The sequence below is a fragment of the Elaeis guineensis genome, chromosome 12 (genome assembly GCF_000442705.2).
Source record: "Elaeis guineensis isolate ETL-2024a chromosome 12, EG11, whole genome shotgun sequence".
Lineage (NCBI taxonomy): Eukaryota > Viridiplantae > Streptophyta > Magnoliopsida > Arecales > Arecaceae > Elaeis > Elaeis guineensis.
The window spans coordinates 84,583,002-84,608,820 of record NC_026004.2 but is presented as its reverse complement, the minus strand read 5'-3'; the positions used below and the strand labels follow the sequence as shown (position 1 = coordinate 84,608,820).

At 38.8% G+C, this 25,819-nt stretch overlaps 1 non-coding gene across 1 annotated transcript; it reads right to left on the bottom strand.

Annotated features, from left to right (window-relative positions):
* Window positions 1-2,539: 2,539 nt before the first annotated feature.
* Window positions 2,540-2,645, bottom strand: LOC140853039 (small nucleolar RNA R71). Its single transcript, XR_012136117.1, has one exon. It is a non-coding gene; the product is annotated as a small nucleolar RNA R71 (small nucleolar RNA).
* Between the last annotated feature and the right edge of the window lie 23,174 nt (window positions 2,646-25,819).

The following is a 25,819-nucleotide window of genomic DNA, read 5'->3' as shown; positions in this document are numbered from 1 at the left end:
AGGAATTTTTGTTTCTTTTTGGAATATACAAAAAATTGTTCACGGGAATTCAAGAAATTTGATGCTTTCCGCGCGCGTGAACAGCAGCGCGTGAACACCCGCGCGCAGGACGCGGCGTGGGCGTGCGGGATGTGGCGTGGACGCGCAGGGACGGGCGCTGATGCGGGACGGGCGCTGATGCGGGCACGGGTGCAGCATCTCGTGGGTGTGGGCGCACTGCAGACAAGTTCAAAATAAGGAAAAAAATAATATTTAGAAATATTTTGAAAGATTTGTATTTTTTTAGTCCCACATCAGAAAATCATGTAAAACTCCTCCCTCCTAACACCTATAAAAATACTTTTGTACTCCCATTAGAGGGGGAGCCCAGAAATTCTTCTAGAGCCTTGCATAGAGGAATAGAAAGGGACTACTTCATGAGCAGCTAGGCTAGCAGTCTCGGGAGTGGAGAAGAAATTTTGTAACAACACAGAGATGGTTTATTGTTCTAAACTTTTCTGTATTTCTTTATATGCAATAAAGATTATGCTTTTTATTTAAATTGTCATGAGTTCTTTATTTGCTCCCTATCATATGCTTTTATTTATGCTTTCTTGTTAGATTAATATTAGGAACAACTTTTACTTTCCAGAGATGCATCGTGATCTACGGATAAGGGGCGTGCCGAGGAAAGAAGAGTTGTGTACCTAGTCTTTCCGGAGATGCGCCGTGATCTACGGGTACGGAGCGTGCCGAGGAAAGACAGATATTTTTCCTAAGATTAATCACATCTATTTAGTTAAAAAAGAGATACAACTCTGCTAGTGCAAATTAATTCAAAACTCCCGAGCTCTTTATTTTTTTAATTACCTCAATTTTACGATAATTTATTTTCTAAATCAAAAATAACGCTTCTTTCTTTTACCTTGCAATCTCAACTTAGCCCAAGGTCCCTGAGGATACGATCTCGACTCATCCTACCTACGTAGTGAGTAGAGTTATTTTTGGTGCTATCAACAACTACGCATCAAACTTTGGCGCCGTTGCCGGGGATCTTGGCACGGTTGAATTAAAAAAAAAAAAATTGAAAAAAAAAATTTTTTTTAAAATTTTTTTTTTAAAAAAAAAATACTTTTCAGTTTTTATTTCTCATTTTAAATTTTTTTTTCAGTGCTTTCTAGCTAAATAATCTTATTTGCATAATTACAGAATTACCTTGCATAACTAATTTACTATTTAGAATTTTGCTGCTTAGAATAATTTGCTACTTTTCATAGCCCAGTGATTTATTACTTTTTAGACTTAATCACTTAAATTTATTTTCTTGCAAAACTAAAAAAAAATATAAAAAGATAAAATTATATATATAAAAAAAAAAAACCACTGACATTTCATAACACTTAACTAAAATAGCATAACCTCAAATATAAAAATTTCTAACCTGATTGGACACCTTGTTTCTTTGCATTGCATCTCCATAATTGATCTTAAGGGCAATAACCCATTAACCAGATAAGGTGGGGATTTGATCACCTTTCCTTGGCCCACAAATTACTCCCTTGCATTTGCATAACCTAGACCTTAATTTCAAATCAACTAAACGTCAACCCTAGGAATTTCGAGCTCAATAGGATAAGAAAGCTCTAGAGTTGAACCGAGTGCGGATTGGTTAATTGCTCGGTGTCTAAGGCAAGTGGTTAAAGAAAGTGGTTTTCAATTGGTTCCGTTGACTGACCTGGCCAACTTAGTTGGTGTCTAAGAAAAGCAACGAGCAGGAAACCTCCCACATCTTACGCTTATCTGGCCGAGTCAGTTAGTCAGTCTTGAGCTTGGAGTGCTCAAAAGCAATCTTGAAAGTTAGGAGCTGTCTAGATCTAAGTTAACCTTAGGATAGAGAGTCTATGATTGTTTAAGTTGATTGCAATTAACATCTAAACATTAATTAATTTCTCTTTTTTCATAGATTTAAGGTTCTTAGGTTCTTCTCTTTAGATTTTCTTCATTCTTTTCTCACTTTATTATAAAAATATATATTTAAAAAAAAAAAAAATTTTTGTGTGTGCTCTACAGTATAATTGTAAGGTGTATGCTTGGCCGTAGATCGTTACGACCAGAAATCCAACCTTTTGATCCAGAAATAGAAAGAACCTTTAGAGCCTACAGACATAAAAAGATGGACCGAAATCAGGAGAATGATCCACCCAAGCAATTGAAGGAGTACTTTACTCCTTCCACATATACCTACTCTCCTTGTATTCAAGTACCCCCAGTGGAGGCCACTCAATATGAAATTAAGTCCAGTATAATCCAAATGTTACCTTCATTTTATGGACTTAGTAATGAAGACCCTTATAAACATCTTGAAGAATTTCTTGAGATATGCTCAACTGTCAAAATTCACAACTTCTCCGATGATGCTCTTAGGTTGAAATTATTCCCTTTCTCACTTAAGGACAAAGCCAAATACTGGCTACATACTTTGGATTCCATGACTATATCAACCTGGGACCAGCTGCAAGGAGAGTTTCTCAAGAAATATTTTCCCATAGGAAAAACTAATCAAATAAGGAAAGCTATAACTAGTTTTTCCCAATTAGATGGAGAAATGTTTCATGAAACATGGGAGAGATTAAAAGACCTTATTAGAAAATGTCCCCACCATGCTGTACCCAAGTGGCAGTTAATCCAATATTTTTATGATGGGCTCTCTGAAAGACATCGATAAATGGTTGATGCATCATGCGGTGGGACATTTATGCTGAAAAGTGAGGATGAGGCATGGCAACTGTTTGAAATTTTAAGTGAAAATTCATTACATCATATGTCTGCCTCTATTAGAGATAAACCCATGTTAAACTCAAAAAGAGGTGGAATATATGAAGTAGGAAATGCCATAGATATCCATCAAAAGGTAGATGAACTGTCCCAAAAATTAGATCGTCTTCTAAACACTGGACAATCCCCGATTCCACCGAATCCAATCCAAGAAGTTTGTGCATTGTGTGCAAGTCCGAACCATTTTGTTAGTGAATGCCCAGCCGCACCTCAATTTCCTGAGTTTGTGCATGAGCAGGTTCAGCAAGCTCAAGTCCAACAAGCTCGCAGACCAGGAAACGATCCATATTCGAACACTTATAACCCCGGCTGGAGAAATCATCCAAATTTTTCCTGGAGACCACAACCAGTGGTTGGTCCTGCCACACCTCGACCTCAATATCAAGACCCAACATATAGGCATGGACCATACCATCAATTCCAAAATGTTCCTCAACCGTCTACTACTGGTCACAGCTCAGCTTTTGAGGAAAAAGTCCTGAAAGCACTAGAAAGATTAGAAGTCAACACTCAGATCCTTAACTCTCACACACAATCCATTGCTAAGCTAGAGACCCAAATAGGTCAACTAGCGACTGCATTCAGTAGGAGGGAAGAAGGAAAATTACCTAGCCAACCCGAGAGCAACCCAAGAGGGCAATTTGTGATTGAGAGTTATAATACCCCAGAAGCTTTTTCTGAACATGCCAAATCAATCATGACTCTGAGAAGTGGGAAGGTCATTGAACACACTAGTAAAACCAATGAGACCGACCCTAAATCTCTAACCGAATCCAAATCACCCAAGAACAAGGAGGACCTGAAAATAGAGAAGGAACCAACTGCACCGGAATCATCTTACTTGCCTAAAGCCCCATTTCCGGATGCCCTGAAAGCCCCTATTCCTGCAGATAAGAAGGGAGAAAAACTCGATGAGATGTTGGAATTGTTTAAGCAAGTCCAAATTAATCTTTCCCTTCTAGACGCAATCAAACAGGTCCCTGCTTATGCCAAATTTTTGAAGGATTTGTGCACCCAAAAATGTAAATCTAGATCACAAATTCCAAAGAAAGTACGTCTCACTGAACAGGCTAGTTCTGTCTTTCAGCATGCCACTCCTCCAAAGCTTAAGGACCCAGGAGCCCCCATCATTTCCTGTGTTATAGGAGATTATCACATTGAAAAAGCTCTTCTGGATTTAGGGGCAAGTGTGAATCTTTTACCTAGTTCGGTGTATGAACTTTTTGGATTTGGAGAACTGAAACCCACATCAGTCACATTACAGTTAGCCGACAGATCAATTAAAGAACCACGTGGAATGCTTGAGGATGTCTTGGTCAAGGTAGATGAGTTTTACTTTTCAGTTGATTTTTTGATTCTCGATATGGAATTAAGTGGCAACCCCAGATAAATTCCCATTATCTTAGGACGACCTTTCCTAGCTACGGCGAATGCATGCATCAATTGTAGGACAGGAGTCATGGACGTATCGTTTGGGAATAAGAAACTGAGACTGAATGTGTTTGGTGCTTCCCAAGGACCATCAATGGATAGTTGCTTCAAAGTAGATACACTAGAAGATATTATAGAAGATGCAACATCCACAATTCTAGCACCTGAACCCTTAGATACTTGCTTGGCTCACTTTGGAGTGTATGACTTTAAGGGATATATGAAAGAAGTTAACATATTGTTGGATACACCACATGATAAAACCACTCCTCCATGGACAATCAAGTATGAGCCATTACCCATCTTTTGTTGGTTTTATCGCATATGACGTCTGGCTGAAGACGTAAAACTTAGCGCTTGTTGGGAGGCAACCCAACGATTTCATATTTTTTTTTACTTTATCGCAGCTGCAGGAATTTAGAACAAGAGCCTATTAATCAATGAAGCTATCTTCAACTTCTGAAGCAAAATTATCCCAGGTGCACTCTTTCTTTTTATTTTCTTTGCTTTCCTACTCCATTGAGGACAATGTAGATTAAGTTGGGGGGGGAAGGAAATTAATCAAATCCTCGAGTATGGTCAGAAATAATTAGTTTTGTGTATTCAAATTTTATTTTGATTAAGAGTCAATTAGGCATCCTAATAAATGAATGATTAACGGTCAAGATAATTTTAGAGATACTGAGGAATAAATTATTAAGAAAACCCAATGAATGGTAGGGTTTAAACTAGACCAAATTTTAGGAGTGATTCTACAACCCTCTTCTTACTGATCTTAATAAAGAATCTGCTTCATGAGAAATTGGGTAAAGATCGAGGTATGTAAAAAAAAAAAAAAAAAAAAAAAAAAAAAAACAACATTGGTCTCCTACTGAGTAACCGGGCCCTTTCGCCTAAGTAAGCGTTGTGGTTCGCGTAAAAAGGTAGGCAATGTTATATATATATATATATATATATATATATATATATATATATATATATATATATATATATATATAAAAGAGGGGGACGAAATTGCAAGAAGATAAAAAAAAAAACCTCTTTCCCATTAAGTTAGAGAATTTAAAGAGTAAAGTGGGGAGTTGGTGAAAGAAAAGCTCTGAAATTTCTTTAGTTAATACTCAGCCACTAATTGGGTCAAATTGATAATCCAATGAAATATCTCTTTAATGGTCTGACCAAGTATCATCTACCTTTTGGGATGCCTAAACTAATTTTTGATTCAAAACCGAATCGGTACACAATGCTGATATATCTATTTTACTCGAGGACGAGCAAAATTCAAGTTGGAGGGTGTGATAAACACTTAATTTAAGTATTTTAAATTAAGAAATTATATTTAATTTATCTTATTTATTAAGAATTTGATGTTTCTTTCTATGTTTTATAGGAAAGGTGATCGCCGATACAAAGAGTCCGATTCATAGTTCAAAAAGATTCAAGTTTGAAAAAAATTGGACTTAAAATAAAATTAAAATAAAAGAAAGACGTATCCGGTATTATAGAAAATGAAGATACTATGCAAGGAATCCAAAAAGGATATAGATATCATTATGAAGGAATTTTTGTTTCTTTTTGGAATATACAAAAAATTGTTCACGGGAATTCAAGAAATTTGATGCTTTCCGCGCGCGTGAACAGCAGCGCGTGAACACCCGCGCGCAGGACGCGGCGTGGGCGCACGGGATGCGGCGTGGACGCGCAGGGACGGGCGCTGATGCGGGACGGGCGCTGATGCGGGCACGGGTGCAGCATCTCGCGGGTGTGGGCGCACTGCAGACAAGTTCAAAATAAGGAAAAAAATAATATTTAGAAAAGTTTTGAAAGATTTGTATTTTTTTAGTCCCACATCGGAAAATCATGTAAAACTCCTCCCTCCTAACACCTATAAAAATACTTTTGTACTCCCATTAGAGGGGGAGCCCAGAAATTCTTCTAGAGCCTTGCATAGAGGAATAGAAAGGGACTACTTCATGAGCAGCTAGGCTAGCAGTCTCGGGAGTGGAGAAGAAATTTTGTAACAACACAGAGATGGTTTATTGTTCTAAACTTTTCTGTATTTCTTTATATGCAATAAAGATTATGCTTTTTATTTAAATTGTCATGAGTTCTTTATTTACTCCCTATCATATGCTTTTATTTATGCTTTCTTGTTAGATTAATATTAGGAACAACTTTTACTTTCCGGAGACGCGTCGTGATCTACGGATACGGGGCGTGCCGAGGAAAGAAGAGTTGTGTACCTAGTCTTTCTGGAGACGCGCCGTGATCTATGGGTACGGAGCGTGCCGAGGAAAGACAGATATTTTTCCTAAGATTAATCACATCTATTTAGTTAAAAAAGAGATACAACTCTGCTAGTGCAAATTAATTCAAAACTCCCGAGCTCTTTATTTTTTTAATTACCTCAATTTTATGATAATTTATTTTCTAAATCAAAAACAACGCTTCTTTCTTTTACCTTGCAATCTCAACTTAGCCCAAGGTCCCTGAGGATACGATCTCGACTCATCCTACCTACGTAGTGAGTAGAGTTATTTTTGGTGCTATCAACGACTACGCATCATACACCCAATGGGTTTAACCCCTTCAGGTGGGTCAACCAATGTCCATACATCATTGACCTTCATGGACTCCATTTCAAATTTCATGGCTTTAAGCCATTTCTCAGAATCAGGTCTCTGCATTGCATCCATATAGGTGATTGGATTCTCATCATTCTCATCGAGTTTGATGGGATTACCGTCTCGGACCAAGAAACCGTAATATCTGTCCGACTGATGCGGTACTCTACCAGATTGACTTAATGGTACAGGTACATTGGACTCTAGATCTGATCTAATCAAATCCGACTCAGGTTCAGCTATTGGTGTCAGTCCTTCTACCTGTTGAACTTCATCAAGTTCAACCTTAGAGGCAATGGTTCCTTCATCAAGGAACTCTTTTTTTAAAAAGATTGCCTTAAGGCTGACGAACACCTTTCGTTCATCAACATGGTAGAAAAAATATTCTTTCATCTCTTTGGGGTACCCTATGAATGTGCATTTGTCAGACCTAGGTCCAAGTTTGTCTGTGACTAATCGTTTAACATAGACCGAGCACCCCAGACCCTAAGGTATGAAAGTGCTGGCTTACGTCCTGTCCATATCTCATATGGAGTCTTAATTACAGACTTACTTGAAATCCTATTTAATAGATAACAGGTCGATTCGAGTGCATATCCCCAGAAGGATATCGGCAAGCTAGCAAAACCCATCATGGATCGGACCATGTCTAACAGAGTCTGATTCCTCCTTTCAGACACACCATTATGCTGTGGTGTTTCTGGAGGAGTCCATTGAGAGAGAATCTTATTTTCTCCTAGATATGTGAGAAACTCACTAGAAAGGTATTCTTCTTCTCGATCAGATTGAAGAGTTTTAATACTCTTCTCAGTTTGTTTTTCTACTTCACTTCAGAATCATTTGAACATTTCAAATGAATCCAACTTATGTTTCATCAGATAGACATATCCATATCTGGATAGGTCATCCGTGAAAGTTATGAAGTAGAAATATCCACCTCTAGCACTTGTGCTCATGGGCCCACATACATCAGTATGTACTAGGCTCAAGAGCTCAGTAGCTCTCTCATCTTTTCTAGTAAAAGGTGACTTGATCATTTTACCAAGAAGACAGGACTCATAGGTTGGAAGTGATTCACAATCACTGACTTCGAGGATTCCCTCTTGAGTCAACCTGTTTATTCTGTTCTTGTTTATATGACCTAGCCTACAGTGCCATAAGTAGATATTTGACACACTTTCTAATCTAAGGTGCTTGCCAGTTGAATAGACTCTTATCAGGTTTGATCTTTTTGGTCTGACCCTACACAGATGTTCCAGCCTGAACTTGCACCTTCTTCACTTTCTTCTTCTTGTTCTTCTTCCCTTTCTTAAAGGATCGAGAACCATAAGACGAATCTCCCACTAAGTTCACCGACTCCTTGTAGAGTTGGTGATCCTTCTCAAAGTTCTGAAGCAACCCCAGTAACCCATGGTAATTTACTTCAGGTTTTGTCATTCTATAATGAGTAAGGAATGGGAGATAAGACTTGGGCAGCGAGTTCAGTATTGCATCTTTCCCAAGCTGCTCATGCAAGGAAAAACCGAGCTTGCTCAATCGTTCCATCAGCTCGATCATGTACAATACATGATCAGTGACAGAGGCACCATCCCACATTTTGGCGTTGAAGATGGCACAACTAGTCTTGTGCCTTTCCACGTCATCGGGTGTGCCAAAGGCATCCTCCAACACTTGAAGTATGTCCTTTAGCTGAGCCGTCTCGAATCTGTGACTAAACTCGTCGCTCATGGTAGCCAGCATGATACAGCACACCGTGGTCCGATCACTGAGCCACTTCTGGTAAGTGTCTCTGACTGTTCCACATGCATTGACAGCTGGCTCCTCAGGTACAGAATCCATTATCACATATAGGATCCGTTCATGCTCCAGGACTATCTTCAACTTTCTGTACCAGCTATCGAAGTTGGGTCCCACCAACTTATCATTGTCCAACAATGATCGGAGCGATAGGGAAGTGGCTATATCTGCACAAAAGAAAATCATAACCTAATTAGTAATTGATTCATTAAACCTAAAGATTTGGACTTTAATCAAAAGGTTTCTTCCACTATTTTATTCGAATTGGTGGCCTCTACCTCCAATTCGAGGAATTATCCTAATTCCTTAGTGGGTACTAGAATCTACTTAGACTGCACACAAACCCAACTTTGGTTGGCCAACCCATGTACATCTAAGGGTAGGTTCATAACCAATTATTTCTCTAAATAATTTTTAGTAATTTTAATTTTGCCCTAGAAACCTAATCAGTAGGCTTTGGCCTCCACTGTAAGGATCCGGTTAGGTTAACCATTAACATGACCATACTTGGTGCATCTAACCAACGAATGATTAAGTCCAACTTTGGTTGGCTCACCTAACCACCATTAGAGAGACCCTTCCAAGTCATCATATGATGAGTGATAATTTCATTAGTCAACAATCACCAAGCCTTTGGGTCTGCAATGATTATTGAGTTAATGGACTCATTATCAAACACCTTAATGGGAGGCTATGACTCGATTATCTCCATAACTTTATCATTTTAAGAACCTAATAATTTTAGAGGATTTAAATGATTTAGAGGATGAGGTCAGATGAACCAGCGTATCATGATTCTCCCACTGGCTTCACCAAGTCAGTTTAAGAGAGATCATTAAAAGGACTGGCCTAGTAGCACCTAAATCAGTCACACTAATTTACCTAGCTGACATGGGTCAGCTCGAATAGTCAAGTGATCCGATCAAAACATAATTTCACCAAGAGGCCAGGTAAGTTTGATCAGTGGGAGGGTCGGCCAAAGCTTGCCTTACACACCATCAGAAATGGCCAGGTAAGCGGACTCCCAATTAAAAACCACCGGTCTGGTTTACCTTAGACACCAACTGGTTTAATTAGTTTCGATTAGATCAACCTAACAGTTCGTGCTAGACCACTTAGCCAAGAATCAAGTCCATTTGGTTCTCGTTAAAGACAAGGACTTGACCAACTACAACTATTGTAATTGATCTAGAAAATCTTTGACCTAATCTAAGACAACAATTGATTAGATTTAGTCAATTCTCTAATTAAGTCCATCTTTAATCTAACCATAGGTCTAACCCAATTAATAGACCTAATTCCCACTAACCCATTAACCCAATGTGTTATGGTTTGGGTCTTAGGTTCTTCAATTCACAATCCTAGAACCTAATCAAAATAACTTCTTAATTCTTAATTAAGTTTTGGACTGAGGGTTAGATTCGACTTTTCAAAAAAATAATTTTTATATTTATAAAATAATTTTATAATATGATTCTACCAACCATATTGCATGTTTGATTCATAATCAAGATGCAAGTGAAATAAACATGAAACTACTTTAGATCTAATCTAAACAGGTTCATGTAATTGAAATAATTTCAACTTTAAATAATTTTTTTGCATAAAAATTATTAACAAAGAGATTTTATTTCAAATTTAAATACCTTTTAAATCTAATAAATCATAAATTTAATCTAGATCATATCTAATAAATTTATGATTAAAGACAGATCTACATGAACTAGGATAACCATTGCACTGTAAGGGGTAAACCTTACAGCAGGACAACCTTGCAGTTCGTGATTGATCTAAAATTTTAATTTTAGATTTAATAATCAGATTATAAATTAGATCTAATCTAAGAAATAATCTAAGCATGTATCAATAATCATGTAATGAAGAACCTTGGCTCTTATACCAACTGAAGGAACCAGATCTAGGGTTTCAGGATTAGATATTGAAACTTTTTCAAGATCATACAGCAGAAGACTAAAATAAATTAAAATTTATTTTTTAAAATTAAAGTATTTTTAGATCTAAGATCCTATTATATGATTATTATACAGTATTAAATTAAAAATTAAAATATATAGAGTATGAACTACATGTTGATCATATCAACATGTTTCTATACTACATCTAATGTATGTATTAAATAATAGATCAGATCTATTACCTTGTAAGTTAGACATTCTAACCTCACTGATCCATGCTTGAGGATGATGTTGCAAGCTGTACATGCATTCGACCTCTAGGAGTCGTCCACATGAGCCCACGAATCTCGATCAGAAGTCCTGCTTCAGGAAATCAGCACAGTATGCTAGTACTGTGCTGATCCTTCTTTGATGGTTGATCAGGTGCCTCTTTCTTCTTGATTTGAACTCTTCCAAAGATGAGAAGTAGGAGGAGGAGTTTTAGATCTGAGATGCTCTCAGAAAACTCAAGATGGAGGAAGGAAAGAGATGAAAACAAACAATCTTAGAAGAAGACCCTCTTCTTCTTCTCGTTTCTCTCTCTAAACACCCTATCTTATGTCTATTATATCTCCACGACCCAAAGGTCTTTCTCTCTGATTTTTGGATGGTCTAAAGGTATCTTAAATATATATTTTCATCAAAAATTTTATGAAGAAACTCATTTTATAGAGAGAGATATGATAGAGTCCTTGTCTAGGTCAAATACCTAGTCAAGGCTTATCCAAACATGGCAAGATAAGGGGCGCCCAACTCTTGAGCACCTCCTCTTTATTTTTGTTCATGGACTATTAGAAAAGAGTACACAATGTTTACCCTAAAATCTAAGAAAATATCAAAAAAAAATAGATAAATTCGATGCAAAATTGAAAGAGTTTTGGATTTTTAAAACTCTATTTCATAGAATTTGAAATCCAAACTTATTCCTCTTTGATTTGATCCAAACCACCTTCCATGTAAGAAAAAAGAGAGAAAACCTTTTGTGAATGTGGGAGAGACCTGGGAGAGGGCTTTTGTTGCACAAAATAAGAGGAGATTGGCATGGAATAAGAGAGAGGACATGGGGGGGGGGGCTTATGTGGTGCAAGGTGGAATCCTAGTCTTACTAGGATTCTATCTTAAAACTTGTTTTAATTTAGTTTCTAAAACCAAATCAAATCAAAATTAGATTAACATAATTAAAATAGATCTTAACCCAATTAAAAATCTAATTTAATCAGATTAAATTAGATTTAAATCTGATTTAATTTTTTAATCAAATTAGAAATTAGGTTGACCCAATCCTAATTGAACTAGGACAAGTTTTTCCTTGCAATTGGCTTATCCAATAAACCAATTAGACTTGATCCAATCAAGCTCAAACCAAATCTAATTAAATTATATTTAATTAGACTTAATCTCAACCCATTGATTTAATCAAATTAAGCCAATTAGCAATCAAATTGCTAATCGATCCTCCTGTAACACTTGCACTGGGTTAAATGTCAATCGTATTGATCATTTAACCCTAGAACGATTCTTAACCATTGATCAACCATTCGATCGGATCATGAACTCTAATGTGTGTGACCTCATTGGTCCGAACCTAAGTCGGTAGCATAGAAATAAATTTCTGTACCAATCGAAGTGACCATCTGCAATAGTACCCGACGATCGGATAGGTCGAATGTGTAGAACAACATCCTTAGAACCCATGCGGATATAGTTTTTATATAATTCATTCTCTTGACCAAAATGATCATAGGATATCTCAGAGTTTAACTGTCAACTCTGATCAGGTTGTCCACATTATATTTTAAAATATCAAATCCATCTGATGGATTACCCCGGTCAAGATTTTGCTAAATTAAAATACAGTGACTCATTCTTCTCCAACTTTTAGAATGGTCAATCCCATCTCGATCACACTCTGACTTTGCAAGTACTTGACTGTGCCCAAAAGCCTTCCATCCCTGAATTAAAAATTTAGTTAGTCCAGTACCAAAGCACAGTGAGTTGCTTGCAAGTCACTGAGGCGATCTCAGGTCTAAGGGATACTTATACCTATATCCCATCAGAGACATTCTCGACAGCAAAATACTCTGGAGTTGGTCATGTTCAATGATGATGTACCCTTACATCTCACCTGTATGCCATACTAGTATCTCCATACTTCTTGGTTAAGAGAACAACCAACCCATATGGCCTACAGCGACCTATGCTCGATAGAAGCTGTCATCCTTATTAACAGCCTATCATTTGGTCGTGAACAGTTTTAAGGACTAATCGATAAATTCTCTCTTTATCGAATCTGAATAGTCCTAAAGACTTCATCATAACAACGGAGTTCATTAGAAGATGAAAGCTTATGATGAAGATGCCAAAAATATATTTTATTTATTAACAAATCAATTGTAATACTTGGTTGCTCAACCATCAACAGCTTGATGATTGGCTTTTGGGACACATTTTTCGACAGAGAGAGCCTTGGTCAAGCTTAAGGAGGGGGCACTTGACCCTAGGATTCCTACTGAGGGGCATTCGGATTAGGGGCCAGGGCTTTTGGTGGAGCATAACCCGATCCTTTCTAATAGAGACGTTCCAATGCATATGGATGCTGTGGAGGGAGGTCTGGTTTGAGACCATGAGGATGTGGTTGTCCGACTACGACAAGCCATTCAGAGGGAGAGAGAGAGCCTGTCTGTGATGGACTTGGCAGTTGCTGGGTCAGAGGTAGGTGTTCAAAGAGAGAGCTCATCTGTGATGGACTTGGCAGTTGCTGGATCGGAGGTAGGTGTTCAGATCGAAGGGGATCTAGGTATGGACCCTTTTCCCCATTAGATGTTTGATGTGGATTTTGATCTGGAATACTCAGGAGGTGAGAGAACTCTCTTTCCGATAAACCTTCGGTAGATTGATCCAGCAGCATGGTCCGGATATTTGGTAGATTGATCCAACAGCATGGTCCAGATATGTGTGTCTTACTCGAGATCTGACTCTCTAGGATGGATCTTGCTCAAGCTGGACAGTGGATCCTGATGGTGTGGAGCACCTATGCAATGGAGTCCAAGGGCCTGTCAGTAGGGATCTTGATGATGTGAAGGCATGATTTGGTTAGGATGGATGCATTCCATAGATGTGAGCAACAAGTGGCCTTAGTCATCTTTAAGCCAATCGGAGGGCCGTGGCTTCTGTTTGGGGTGTATGTGAATACTGAGTATAGGGAGCGGAGGGAGTTGTAGTTGGAGATTATCAAGATAGTGTTGTAGGGCCCACCTCCCTTGTGGTTGGTGACTTCAATTGTATTGTGGGGCCCCATAAGAAGATGGGCAGTAGACAGCATGCGGACAATATTGATTTTAGAGAGTTCAGGGAGTTCATTGGCAATGTGAGCCTAATTGATCTTGGCTATTCTTGATCTTAGTGCAACAAATATGAGGGGATGACTAGAGTTTGGGAGAGGATTGATCGGGCTCTTACCACTGTTGACTGGATCCAGCATTTTTCAGGACACTAGATCCAGCACCTCTCAAGGATTACTTCAGATCATTGTCCGATTCTTATCACCACTGACAGCCTGTTATGCCTAGGGGTCTGTTCAGGTTTGAGAAGTTTTGGACCCTCTACCCTAGGTCATGGGATTTAGTTAAGGAGGTTTGGAGAATGTCGGTCCGTGGGGATGCATGATATCTGATGACCTGGAGGCTGGAGATGGCCAGACATAGATTTCTCCAATAGAATAGGCTTGAGGTGGGTGACATCTTCAAGTAGATTGAGGAGGTGGAGCCGAACATTATGGAGCTACAGAGGAGAGAAGATCAAGAGGGGGCTCTCCAGGAGACTGACTTGAGGGAGCTTCACCCAAGCTCTCGAAGCACCATTTTTTGTTGAGATAGCAGAAGATGCTATGGAGGCAAAAATTCAGAATGCAATTGATCATAGAGAGTGATAGGAATACTAGATTCTTTCATCAGTCCACTATGAGTCGGCAGTCCATCAATCGTATCAGGCGACTGAGGGAGAGTGATGGTAGATGGGTGGATGATAGCAAGAAGATTAGGGAGCATATCCTTCAATTCTTTAGATCATAATGGATGATGCCTTTAGGTGAGGACTCCCCCTTCTAGGGCTCCTGGCCTGTGACTTGTATCTCTAATCAGGAGAATGAGACCCTTGCTTGCTCCTATTGAGGAGGTCTAGAGAGCCCTCAGGTCTCTTGGGGAGGATAAGGCCCTCGGGCTAGATGGATCCCCCCTTGTTCTTCCATCGGTATTGGCCCATTGTGTGGGGAGAGATGGTGGAGGCAGTACAGATGGTCTTTGACTCTAGAGGTATCCCAGAGGAGTGGAAGAAGACTTTGATTGCTATTATCCCAAAGCACCCCGATGCATCCACTCTAGTGCACTTCAAATCGATCAGCCTTTGCACTACTCTCTACAAAGTGTGTGCTAGAGTTTTGGTCAGGCTACTGAAGCCGATCATCTCTCATCTAATCAGTCTTAAGCAGAGAGCCTTTGTTAGTGGCTAGTGCATCTTTGACAATGTCCTATTGGCCCGCAAGTTTATGTATGATCTATAGAGAGCTCCTAGCTGATGAAGTCTTATGGCACTCAAATTGGACATGGGGTGGGCATATAATCGAATGAGCTGGTGATTCTTGTGGTAGACACTTCAGGAGCTTGGATTCAAGATAGATGGATCAACTGGGTCATAAAATATATGGAGTATCCAAGTTTTACCATTCTGATCAATGGTGCTCCAAGGGAGTTCTTTCATTCGATGGTTGGGCTACACTAAGGTTGCTCTCTCTCTCTCCTTATTTATTTATTTTATGTGTTGATGCTGTATCTCGAGTATTAAGGGTGGCTATTCAAGGGTCAAAGCTGGAGCCCTACAGGCCCGCTCTTGGGGCCCAGCCTCTCTCACATCTCCTTTTTCCAGATGACTATCTTTTGATTGACTGGGCCTCGATCTAAAATGCAAGATATTTTACTTCTATCATCGAGGCCTACTGTAGGACCTCGGGATAACTGGTGCATCTACAGAAGTCTACTATCATCTTTAGTCCCAAAAGAAGGCCCAAGTGAAACTAGTGATCCCGGAGAGATTAGGGATCCAAGAGCAGATCGGAGCCCTATCCTATCAGGGGATTCCTCTTATTGGTCAGCATCTTCAAAGGGCTGATTGTAGACCCATGGAGTAGTAGATTGAGGATCGTCTGGAAGGCTGGCATGCCAACTCCCTATCTATGATGGGTAGGACAATGCTCGTGAGATCAGTCTTGAGTTCCACACCTATTTACCTCTTAGCAAATACGATTATGTTGAGCTCTTGTCTTAGATGGTTGAAGCAATTTTTTCAATAGTTTCTATGGGGCTCGAGGCACGATTGTCGCTAGCTCCATTTGCTATCTTAGGAGATGGTCTGTTAGTCGATGGAGGATGGTGGCCTTAGAATTCATCTCTTTTCTTCAGGAGGGAGGCTTTGATTACCAAGCATGCCACTAGATTCTTGATCCAGTCAGATGGTTTGTGGAGCAGGGTGATGAGGGCTTGTTATGGAACTTAGAGTCAAGGCTCTGAGGTCTGCGCTACTCGTGGTGTTCTTTCATCTGGAAGAAGATTTATACCCATGCCCCTGCAGCTTTGGGCCCAGGTTAGATGGCTCATTGGGGATGAAAAATCTATGGATGTGAGCCAGGATGCTTGGATTTCCAGCTTGCCCTTTGTTTGGTGGCTAACCTTCGTCAGCATGGAAATGGATGACCAGCTTCATGTTTGTAACCTGATCACTGTCGATGGTAGGAGTTGGAGAGCTCAGGACATCAACCAGTTTGTTCGGTAGCCTGCTTGTGGATTGAATCTTCACCATCCCAATTTCTATCCATCGTAGCCATGATATGAGAGTGTGAGGCCATTCTTGCTGCCCAAGAGCCCCCATGAGAGACTTGTCTGAGCTATGTAAGCTAGTGGTGAGTACTAGGATTGATGCAGCCTGGATTTGAAGGGTGGTTGCTCATCCCAGAGTAAGACTTTTTCTTTGAAAGGTTGTCTAAGACCGACTTCCAATGCGCACCTTACTCAGAGATAGGCGTATGAAGCTTGCGATGTCCTACCTAGTCTGTGGGCTAGAGGATGAATTGTCAGAGCATGCCCTCCTATGGTGCTCGAGACCAAGGATGATATGGAGGAGGATAGGTGGTCAGTCATGGGAGGCGAGCAATGACCCTTGCTGGATTTTTTCTTGGATGCCTTCTGATGGAGTACTGCTGAGAGGTCTACTTGTGCCTGGGGGGCTAGGATGGTATATGTCACCTGCCAGATTTGACTCTCTAGAAATAGCTTGGTCTTTAAAGCGGAGATGACTCCTACCCATCATGTGTTAGAGAGGGTCTATTGTTTGGCCATAGAGTACAATCACTTTGATGCTGCTAGGATCAGCCTTGATGCTTCAGATTCTTGAAGTCCCCATGTTGCTTCTGCAGCAATCTGAAGGGTTATTTTTATTTCCTAGGGGGCCCCACCGTCAGGTTGTGTCAAGATAAATTTTGATGGTAGTATGAGAGATGGCAGGGGAGGTGCTGACTTTATCATCCTAGGACCTGATGCTAGATTGCTGGCTATAGGGGGATCCTTTCTCTTTGAGCCTTTTATCCTAGGTGCTGAGCTCTGCGCTTCCTAGGTCGATATTGTCTGTGTCTGACAGGAGCTACGAGTGGAAAGGATTATTATTGAGGATAACTCTGCTACTGCTATAGGCTGGATTCGGAGTGATATGATGCAGGTGGAGGCCCATCCGCTTCTCCAAGACATCCAGACCTACCTTCATGACTTCACTACGATCTCTGTCCAGCACGTCTTCTAGGAGGTGAATAGTGCCACTGATAAAATTTTGTATTCTTTTTTTCTTTTTTTTTTTCTTTTTCTTTTTACAAACATAGATAGATATTAATGTCTTAACTTGCATCCTAAATTATTATTTTTCTGTGCATGCTACTTACCTTAGTTTATGAATAATCTAACACTTAGTTAAGTGGAATTTTGCTTGATATGCTTATATTGCTTACAACAATATGAAACTAGTCGAAGATCTGTGCATTGTGAGAGATCGGATGTATAAAAATAATTTTTTAGATATTATTGTTCTATTTTTAATTATTCAGATATTATAAAAAAAGTATATATTTTTTTTCATCTTTCATTTTTTTTTTTCTATTTTTTTCTTTCTTTCCAATCCCTCAACCAATGGCATTTCTCTCCTAATTATCAAATATTTTTTTCCTCTATAGAAGATTGCTTGGCCAATCGAAGTAATCTTGAGAGCTTAATTTCATTGATAGTGGACGGCTACTGCATCCACAGTAGCAACCCTATCCTCTCTAAAGATTTTTTTTTTAATCTATACCGAAGGTTGTTTGGATAATCCAAGCAATTCTCAGACCCTCATTTAATTGGGACTGGATGGCTACTGCATCAGTACCAGCAACTATCCAAATATCTATCAAATGATGTTCTTATCTAAAGAAAGTCTTAGTACTTTATGATTTGTCATAACAGTTAATCTAAACTGATGAAAAAAAAAATTTAAACTAATGAGAAAAAAAATTTATCTGAATACTCTTTCCAAATCACCTCAACAAAACTTTTTGCCTTTTCTCCTCTGATCTCCAACTCTTCTTCCTCCTTTCTTCTGCTGGCCTTCTTAGTCTCTTTTCCTCTACTGCTCTGTCCAAACACTTCAACCTCCTGATAATACATATATATATAGAATAATGGTATGAAACGAAAATGGTAAATGACTTGAATTTGACAACTCTATTTTTCATCTCTGAATTGTCTTTTCGAACAGCCATCTCTTCTTCATTTAAATTATGTAACTCTCTCTCTCTTAATATATAGATAAGGCAACAATCCTTCTCTCAGACATGTCTGGATATTAAAGGCAAATTCTCTACATGCCCTCCCCTCTTTTTTCTTTTCTTCTATTTGATTTTTTTTTCCTAATAAAGAGGGAAGGCACCTCTTCCCTGTGCTCTCCCCTCTCCTCTCTTCTGTCTAATTTTCTTTCTCTTAATTAAAAAGATAAGGCAACTCCTCCACATGCTCTCCCCTCTCCTTTCTTTTCTTCTATCTAATTTTTTTTCTCCATGTGCTCTCCTATACGTCACAAATATAAGACTAATAGGAACTAAAAACAAAAGGCTGAAGGGGTTCAAAATTAGCTAGAAGCTATTATTGTGGATGCAGATTTTAGTGATATTCGATAATTCATATACTATATGTTGGAATTCGAGATTTGGTACATGCATATGTGTTTCAAAATTTTATTTTCTAAATATTACAGTGGAGAATAAGATTAAAGTCCTTTTAATCTAAATTATACATGTATGAAAATATAAAATCACATGGATCTATTTCATATACTGAAATTGATGTATGCTGAAATTCAGATTGTGATCAAATCATATACCTGTTTCGCAATCTTTTTCTTCAAATCTCAATCTGAAAGAGATGAGGTTCTCTCTTAGCCGCACAACTATCTGACCTTTATGAGTATCTACTCGGGATCAGTTTGGAACAATCCTCTTTAATCTAAATTTTTTTTTTCAAAAATTCAGCCTATTGAATCTGAACGAAGCCTAGATCAAGATCAACACTTGATCTCTTTTCTTGATCTTCTTTTTTTCCTCTTCTCTAGAGTTTCTCCTTACTATGTGCTGCTACCAGATACTAAAAACTAGTAAGAAAGAGGCACCCAATAGTCTTGGGCATGAAACACCTTGGGATGCATGTCCCAAGGGAAGGGGCGTGTAGAATGCCCAAGAGAGAAGAAAAAAGGGGAGGAAAAGAGGGCGTGGAGACCTTCTATAGTGTGGGGACTACTGGTTTGGATGCACTAGAGACCTTAGGGGAGGTCTCTTTAAATAGGCATGAAGATTGAATCCTATTCAATCTCATAATACAAGTCCTACTTGCATTGGATTTCTTAATAACTTAAGTTATCCAACTTACTTTAGGAGACCCTTTAGGTGCCAACAATTGGGGCCCTTGCACCCATAATTAGACATCCCAAAACACACCCAAGAGACACCTCATAGGAGAACTAAAGGCTCTCTAATCAATGGACACGCCCAACTTGATCAAATCAAGATGGTACCCAAGAATAACTATCAAAAAAATTAATTAGGAACTTGTACTCTTAATTATATGATCCATAACCTTAGACACCCAACAATTGGAGTCTCATGAATCTTATTTATGTAGGTTATTAGCAGATAATTAAGTTAAAATTATTTTATCAAATAAGTAATCCCAACGGAAAGAGAAATTGGATCCAATATGTGCTAGCAAGGTTATCATGAACCCAATGGGTTTTTCTAAACCCAATTGATACTTCATAAGCTCAATTGCTTATTCCAGGCCTAATCCCTTTGTTGTGTGATCCCATAGGTTCAATTCTATCTGATAGTGAGATATTTAATAATCTCTATCAAAGTATTATTGAAATTCTTTTCAATGGATCGGAATAATTCTACTCTAACTCAGCAAGGATTGTCGATCCAGAATAATTCTAGTGAGCTCTCACAATCCACCAGTGACACATAGCAGTATGTAGTGGTAATCCAGTAGAACTAAAATAAACCTCTAAATATAGTTAACATATGATTCAGTCCCTTTATCATGAGTCCCGACTAGATGGTAGGTCATAGATAAATCATCAAACCTCAGTATCAGTCATATGATAGATTCGATTAGCTCAAGTCCAGTTGTGATTTCTATGAAAACTCTTTTCCATCAATCACACTACCGTGGCTACAGACTCTTAGACTTAGCCTCTCAAATCTCATAGGATTATTCCTCTTTATCAAGGTCGATAGATCCTATCTTGATGCGTACCCCACTCCTACAATGGATCAACTGTCGCCAACATCCATTACAAGGACTCATTGAGACCAATATTTATGTGTTAGTCAAACTCTAGCAGTCTCACTACGAGTAGCAGTACTATCTCAAGTCAAAGAACCAGTCACACAACTGCAGCATCGAGACAATCACTTATGATTGAATATAAATCCAAGTGATCTCTCGTATGGTCATGCTTAGTACTAGTTGTTCTCTAACAACTATCCACACTCGTCATCCTGTATCTCTATACAGTAGATCAGAGACTCATCTATCTCGAAGAAAGTAATTTGTATACCAGTCTATCTGGATCTATCACCATCCTCATGATGATCTTATGATCGAAAGTATTTAAAAATTAAATACATGTCTCTAATTTTTAACCCTTTGAGAATATGTATCGAAACTAATTTTATGGATGATTCAAGGACACATTGCACTTGAATAAAAAATAACTTATCTTTTTATTGATCATATCAATATATTAAGTATAAAATTATGCCATAGATTTATTACAATGTATCAGCCATATTGATTTCTAGGACATACATCTATCAATCTTTCACTTGCACCAAAGCTAATTGGCCACAAATCTAAGTTCCATCTTCTCAAGGTGGACTTTCATTTTTGGTTGGCTTAACTATTTATTTAGTCAGCAGATCTGCCACGTTATCCATAGAGTCTACTCTTCACACCTCAACATATTTTTTTTCGAGGTAGTCGCATATAATATAAAACTGTCGCTCGATGTGTTTAGATTTTTTATGAGACTTCGGCTCCTTAGCAAGTGCTATAGCTCTATTGTTGTCGCAGTACAGTGGTATGGCATCCGATATCATAACCCCAAGTTCCATGACAAATTTTTTGAATCAGAAGTATTTTTTTACAGCATCCAAAGCAGCGACATACTCAGCCTCCGTGGTCGAATCACTATGATGGGTTGCTTGAAACTCTTCTAGCTAACTACACCACCATTGCAAATGAACACGTACCCTGACATAGACTTTCTATCATCAGGATCAGATATGAAGTCTAAGTCAGTATACCCCTCGACTAGCAAATTGAAATCCCCTCCAAAGACCAAGAACAAACCTTTAGTCCTTAAGTATTTAAGGATGTTCTTCACAGCTATCCAGTGTTTCTCGTCTGGATTCGACTGATACCTATTCGTGACACTCACAGCAAGGGCAATATTAGGTCGAGTACATAGCATGACGTATATGAAGCTCCCTATCATTGAGGCATAAGAAATCCTACTCATGCGCTAAATCTCCTCAGATGTGGTCGGACACATCATCTTGGAAAGACTAATACCATGTGTAAGAGGTAAGAGACCTCTTTTAGAGTTTTTCATGCTGAAACTCTTCAGCACCTTCTCTACGTACAGCTTTTATGATAGGCCAAGCATCCCTTAGGTCATCCCTATAGACCTTTATTCTGAGAATATAGGATGCTTCCCCTAGGTCTTTCATGGAGAATTTCTTGGACAACCATCTTTTGACCATGGTCAGCATGGGAATATCATTCCTAATGAGAAGAATATCATCCATGTACAATACGAGGAAGGTGATCGCACTCCCATAGACCCTCTTGTATGTACAAGGTTTCTTTTCATTTTTGATGAAATCAAATGATTTGATTGCCTCATCAAAATGATGGTTCCAACTTTGAGAAGCTTGCTATAATCCATATATGGACCTTTGCAGCTTGCAGACTCTGTGATCACTATCACCAGATGTGAAACCTATAGGCTGCTTCATATAGATATCTTCTTCTAGATAATCATTTAGGAAAGCAGTTTTCACATCCATCTGTCAGATTTTATAATCATAGTAAGCTGCAACAGCAAGCAAAGTATGAATGAATTTCAGCATGGCTATGGATGAGAAGATTTTCTAATAGTCAATACCCTCACGCTGACTATAGCTTTTAGCCATAAGCCTAGTTTTATAGGTCTCTACCTTGCCATCGGCACCTATCTTCCTTTTATAGATCCATTTACACCCAATAGGTACAATACTCTCAGGTGGATCCACTAAGGTTCAGACTTGGTTCGAATGCATAGAGTCAATTTCGGACTTCATCGCATCTAACCATTTCTCGAAATCGATGTCAGACATTACCTCATCAAAAGAGGTAGGATCATCACTATGACCTCTATCTTTCACAAGAAATATTTTCTTTACTTTCTCCGTAAGCATATCCATGTACCTTTCAGGAGGTCGGGAGATCCTACTAGATCTACGAGGTGGTAGAGGAACATCAAATACTGGCTCATAGACTACGGGTTCCTGGGGATCTATAGCTCTTGGCTCTTCAAAGGCATTCTCTTCGAGATCCACTAACCTCCCACTGCCGCTATTCTGGATAAATTATTTTTCTAGAAATATGATATTTCAACTCACAATCACATTATGGTCTTGTGAAAAGTATAAGTAGTATCTCATGAATTTTTTTGGATACCCTATAAAATGAGCTATAATAGATCTATTCTCTAACTTATCCATCATCTATCTCTTGACATAGACTGGACATCTCCAAGTTTTGAGATAACCCAGACTTGACATTTTACCGAACCATATCTCATACGGTGTGGTAGGAACGGACTTTGATGGAACCCTATTCAACAGGTGAATTATAGTTAACAAGATATGTCCTCAAAGAAATAAGGGTAGATCAGTGAAGCTCATCATGAATCGGACCATATTCAATATGGTCCTATTCTTCTTTTCGGATATCCTGTTGAGCTGAGATATTCCAGAAGGAGTCCATTGAGAGACTATGCCATTATCCTTAAGATATCTCAAAAATTTCTGACTAAGATATTCACCTCCTCGATCAGATCAAAAAATCTTAACGGATTTGCCTGTTAGCTTTTCTACTTTATGCTTGAATTCTTTAAACTTTTCAAAGGCCTCAGACTTATATTTCATGAGATACATATATCCGTACCTAGATAGATCATCGATAAAGATAATGAAGTAGGTATAACCACTCCTGATCTGCACATCAAATGGCCCACACACATCGGTGTGTACCAGGATGAGTAACTCAGTGGCCCTCTCCTCATGTCCTACAAAAGGTAGCTTGGCTATTTTTTCTAAAAGACAAGATTCATAAGCTGGATATAACTTTGGGTTAAGAGAGCCAAGGATCTCATCCTTTTTCAATCTGTTTATCCTGTTCTCTCTAATATGGCCTAGTGTATGGTGCCACAATTACTTCTAGTTAATCTCATCTTTGGATCTCTTTTGACTTACGGTACTCACTATTTGCTCATTTAGGTTCACATTCACATCAACATGCAAGTAATAAAGACTATCAATTAAAAGACCTAGTACAACCAATTTGTTTCATAAATAAATAGAACAAAAGTCTTTATTGAAACTAGTTTCAAAAACTTCCTGTGCTAGCACAGATACAAAAATCAAATTCTGACCAACTATAGGAATATAACAACAGTCCTTTAAATCTAATCTAACACCAGATGGTAATCAAAGAGGATAAGTGTCAATAGTCTCTACAGCAACTTTTGCTCCATTGTCGATCTGAAGGATCATGTCACCTTCCCTCAACCTCCTACTTTCTATCAGACCCTTCATTGAGGTATATATACGAGCACTCGAGCTAAAGTCTAATATCCAACTAGATGTAGATGAAATCGTAAGGTTAGATTCAATTACGAGCATACCTTCGGAAGGTTTATCACTCTTTTTGGTCCTTAGGCTCTCCAGGTATTTAGGACAGTTTCTTCTCCAATGGCCTTCAGCATGATAGTAGAAACACTTTCCCTTTACCTCAGCCACTTTTGGACCATCCTTCTTGGGCTTGCTCTCTTTCTTCTGCTTCTTCACGGATTTAACCTTCTTCTTTCTGGTAGACTTTCTCTTGGAAGAAGTCTACTCCACAGTGAGAACAATGCCCCTTGAACTCTTCAAGATTTCCTCCATAGTGACCAACATGTTGATGAGTTCGGGAATAGTGCAGTCAAGTTTGTTCATATAAAAATTCATAATGAATTGACTATATGAACTGGTAAAGGATTCAAGGATCAGATCCATCTATAATTCTTTTTGCATATCTAGCTCGAGCTTTCCAAGCTCCTCAATGTCTTTGATCACTATCATACAGTGCTCATGGACAGACTGCCCCTCGCACATCTTCAGATTGAGGAGTCTCTTGGATACTTCAAAGTACGTAGTATGGCTCTGCTTACCATACAACTCTTGTAGGTGAGTGATCATGGCCCGGACAGTGGGTATATGCTCGTGCTGGCTTTGCAAATCGTTAGACATGGATGCCAGCACATAGCACTTGACCCAACTATCTTCATCTGTCCACTTCTCAAAAGCAGCTCTTTGCACAGCAGTAGGATGGTTTGGTAGCACTACGGGATTCTGATTGAGAACATGATTTAACTATTCTGAGATCAGGACAATCCTGAGGTTTCTAAGCCAGTTTTTGAAATTATTATCGATCAAACGATTGGTTTCAAGGATGCGGGCTAGAAGATTTAACTGTGAGAGTAGAGATTCAAGTTAGACTTTTATACTTATTATTTATATTTACTTCTAGAGATTTTAAGATATAAACAATAACTCTCACTAATTTATCGGATCCCTCCACTCTCCAAGAAGGTAACGAAAACTCTAATGCGACAAAGGATTCTCATTGGGTGCTGTGGTCCCACTGATGACATGCACCTCACCTAACAGTTATTGGTAACATGCACACCGATGCGTAGGCAACTCTTTGTCCAGGTACTTCTCTAAGCATATTGTAGTGACTTGATCTCTAAGTCATGTGGGCTCACCTGACGTTATTACCCACACTTCTTAGTTAAGCCCGACCCACCGTTCCTTGCAGGTGCAAGGCCATCATTGGATCTCTCACCTAATAGTTATTAGACCCAACCCCATCCTTATCCGGGAGTAACTCTTTGCTAATAGAGTAGTTGCGTGTTTCTGATGCAACTGAACCACTGTAACCAGTCGAGAACAATCAACGTCAGTAGCACGCCCGCACATCTACAACAGTGGAAGACCTATGGACTTAATATTTGTGAGGAGGTTTAGGTTTAGGTCTCATCTAATCAGTCATCATATGATCGATCCAACTGGCATGGGCTAAACCAAACTACTAAGCAACCTAATTCAAGATTCAATCTTTCAAATTGGCCAGATAAGTGTAGATCAATGGAGGTCCCTCCATTGCCTTCCTTAGACACCAATATATTGGCTAGGTCAGCTAATGAAACCAATTAAATAACCATGTCTCATTAACTTGCCATAGACACCAATAGGTCGATTGATTAGAA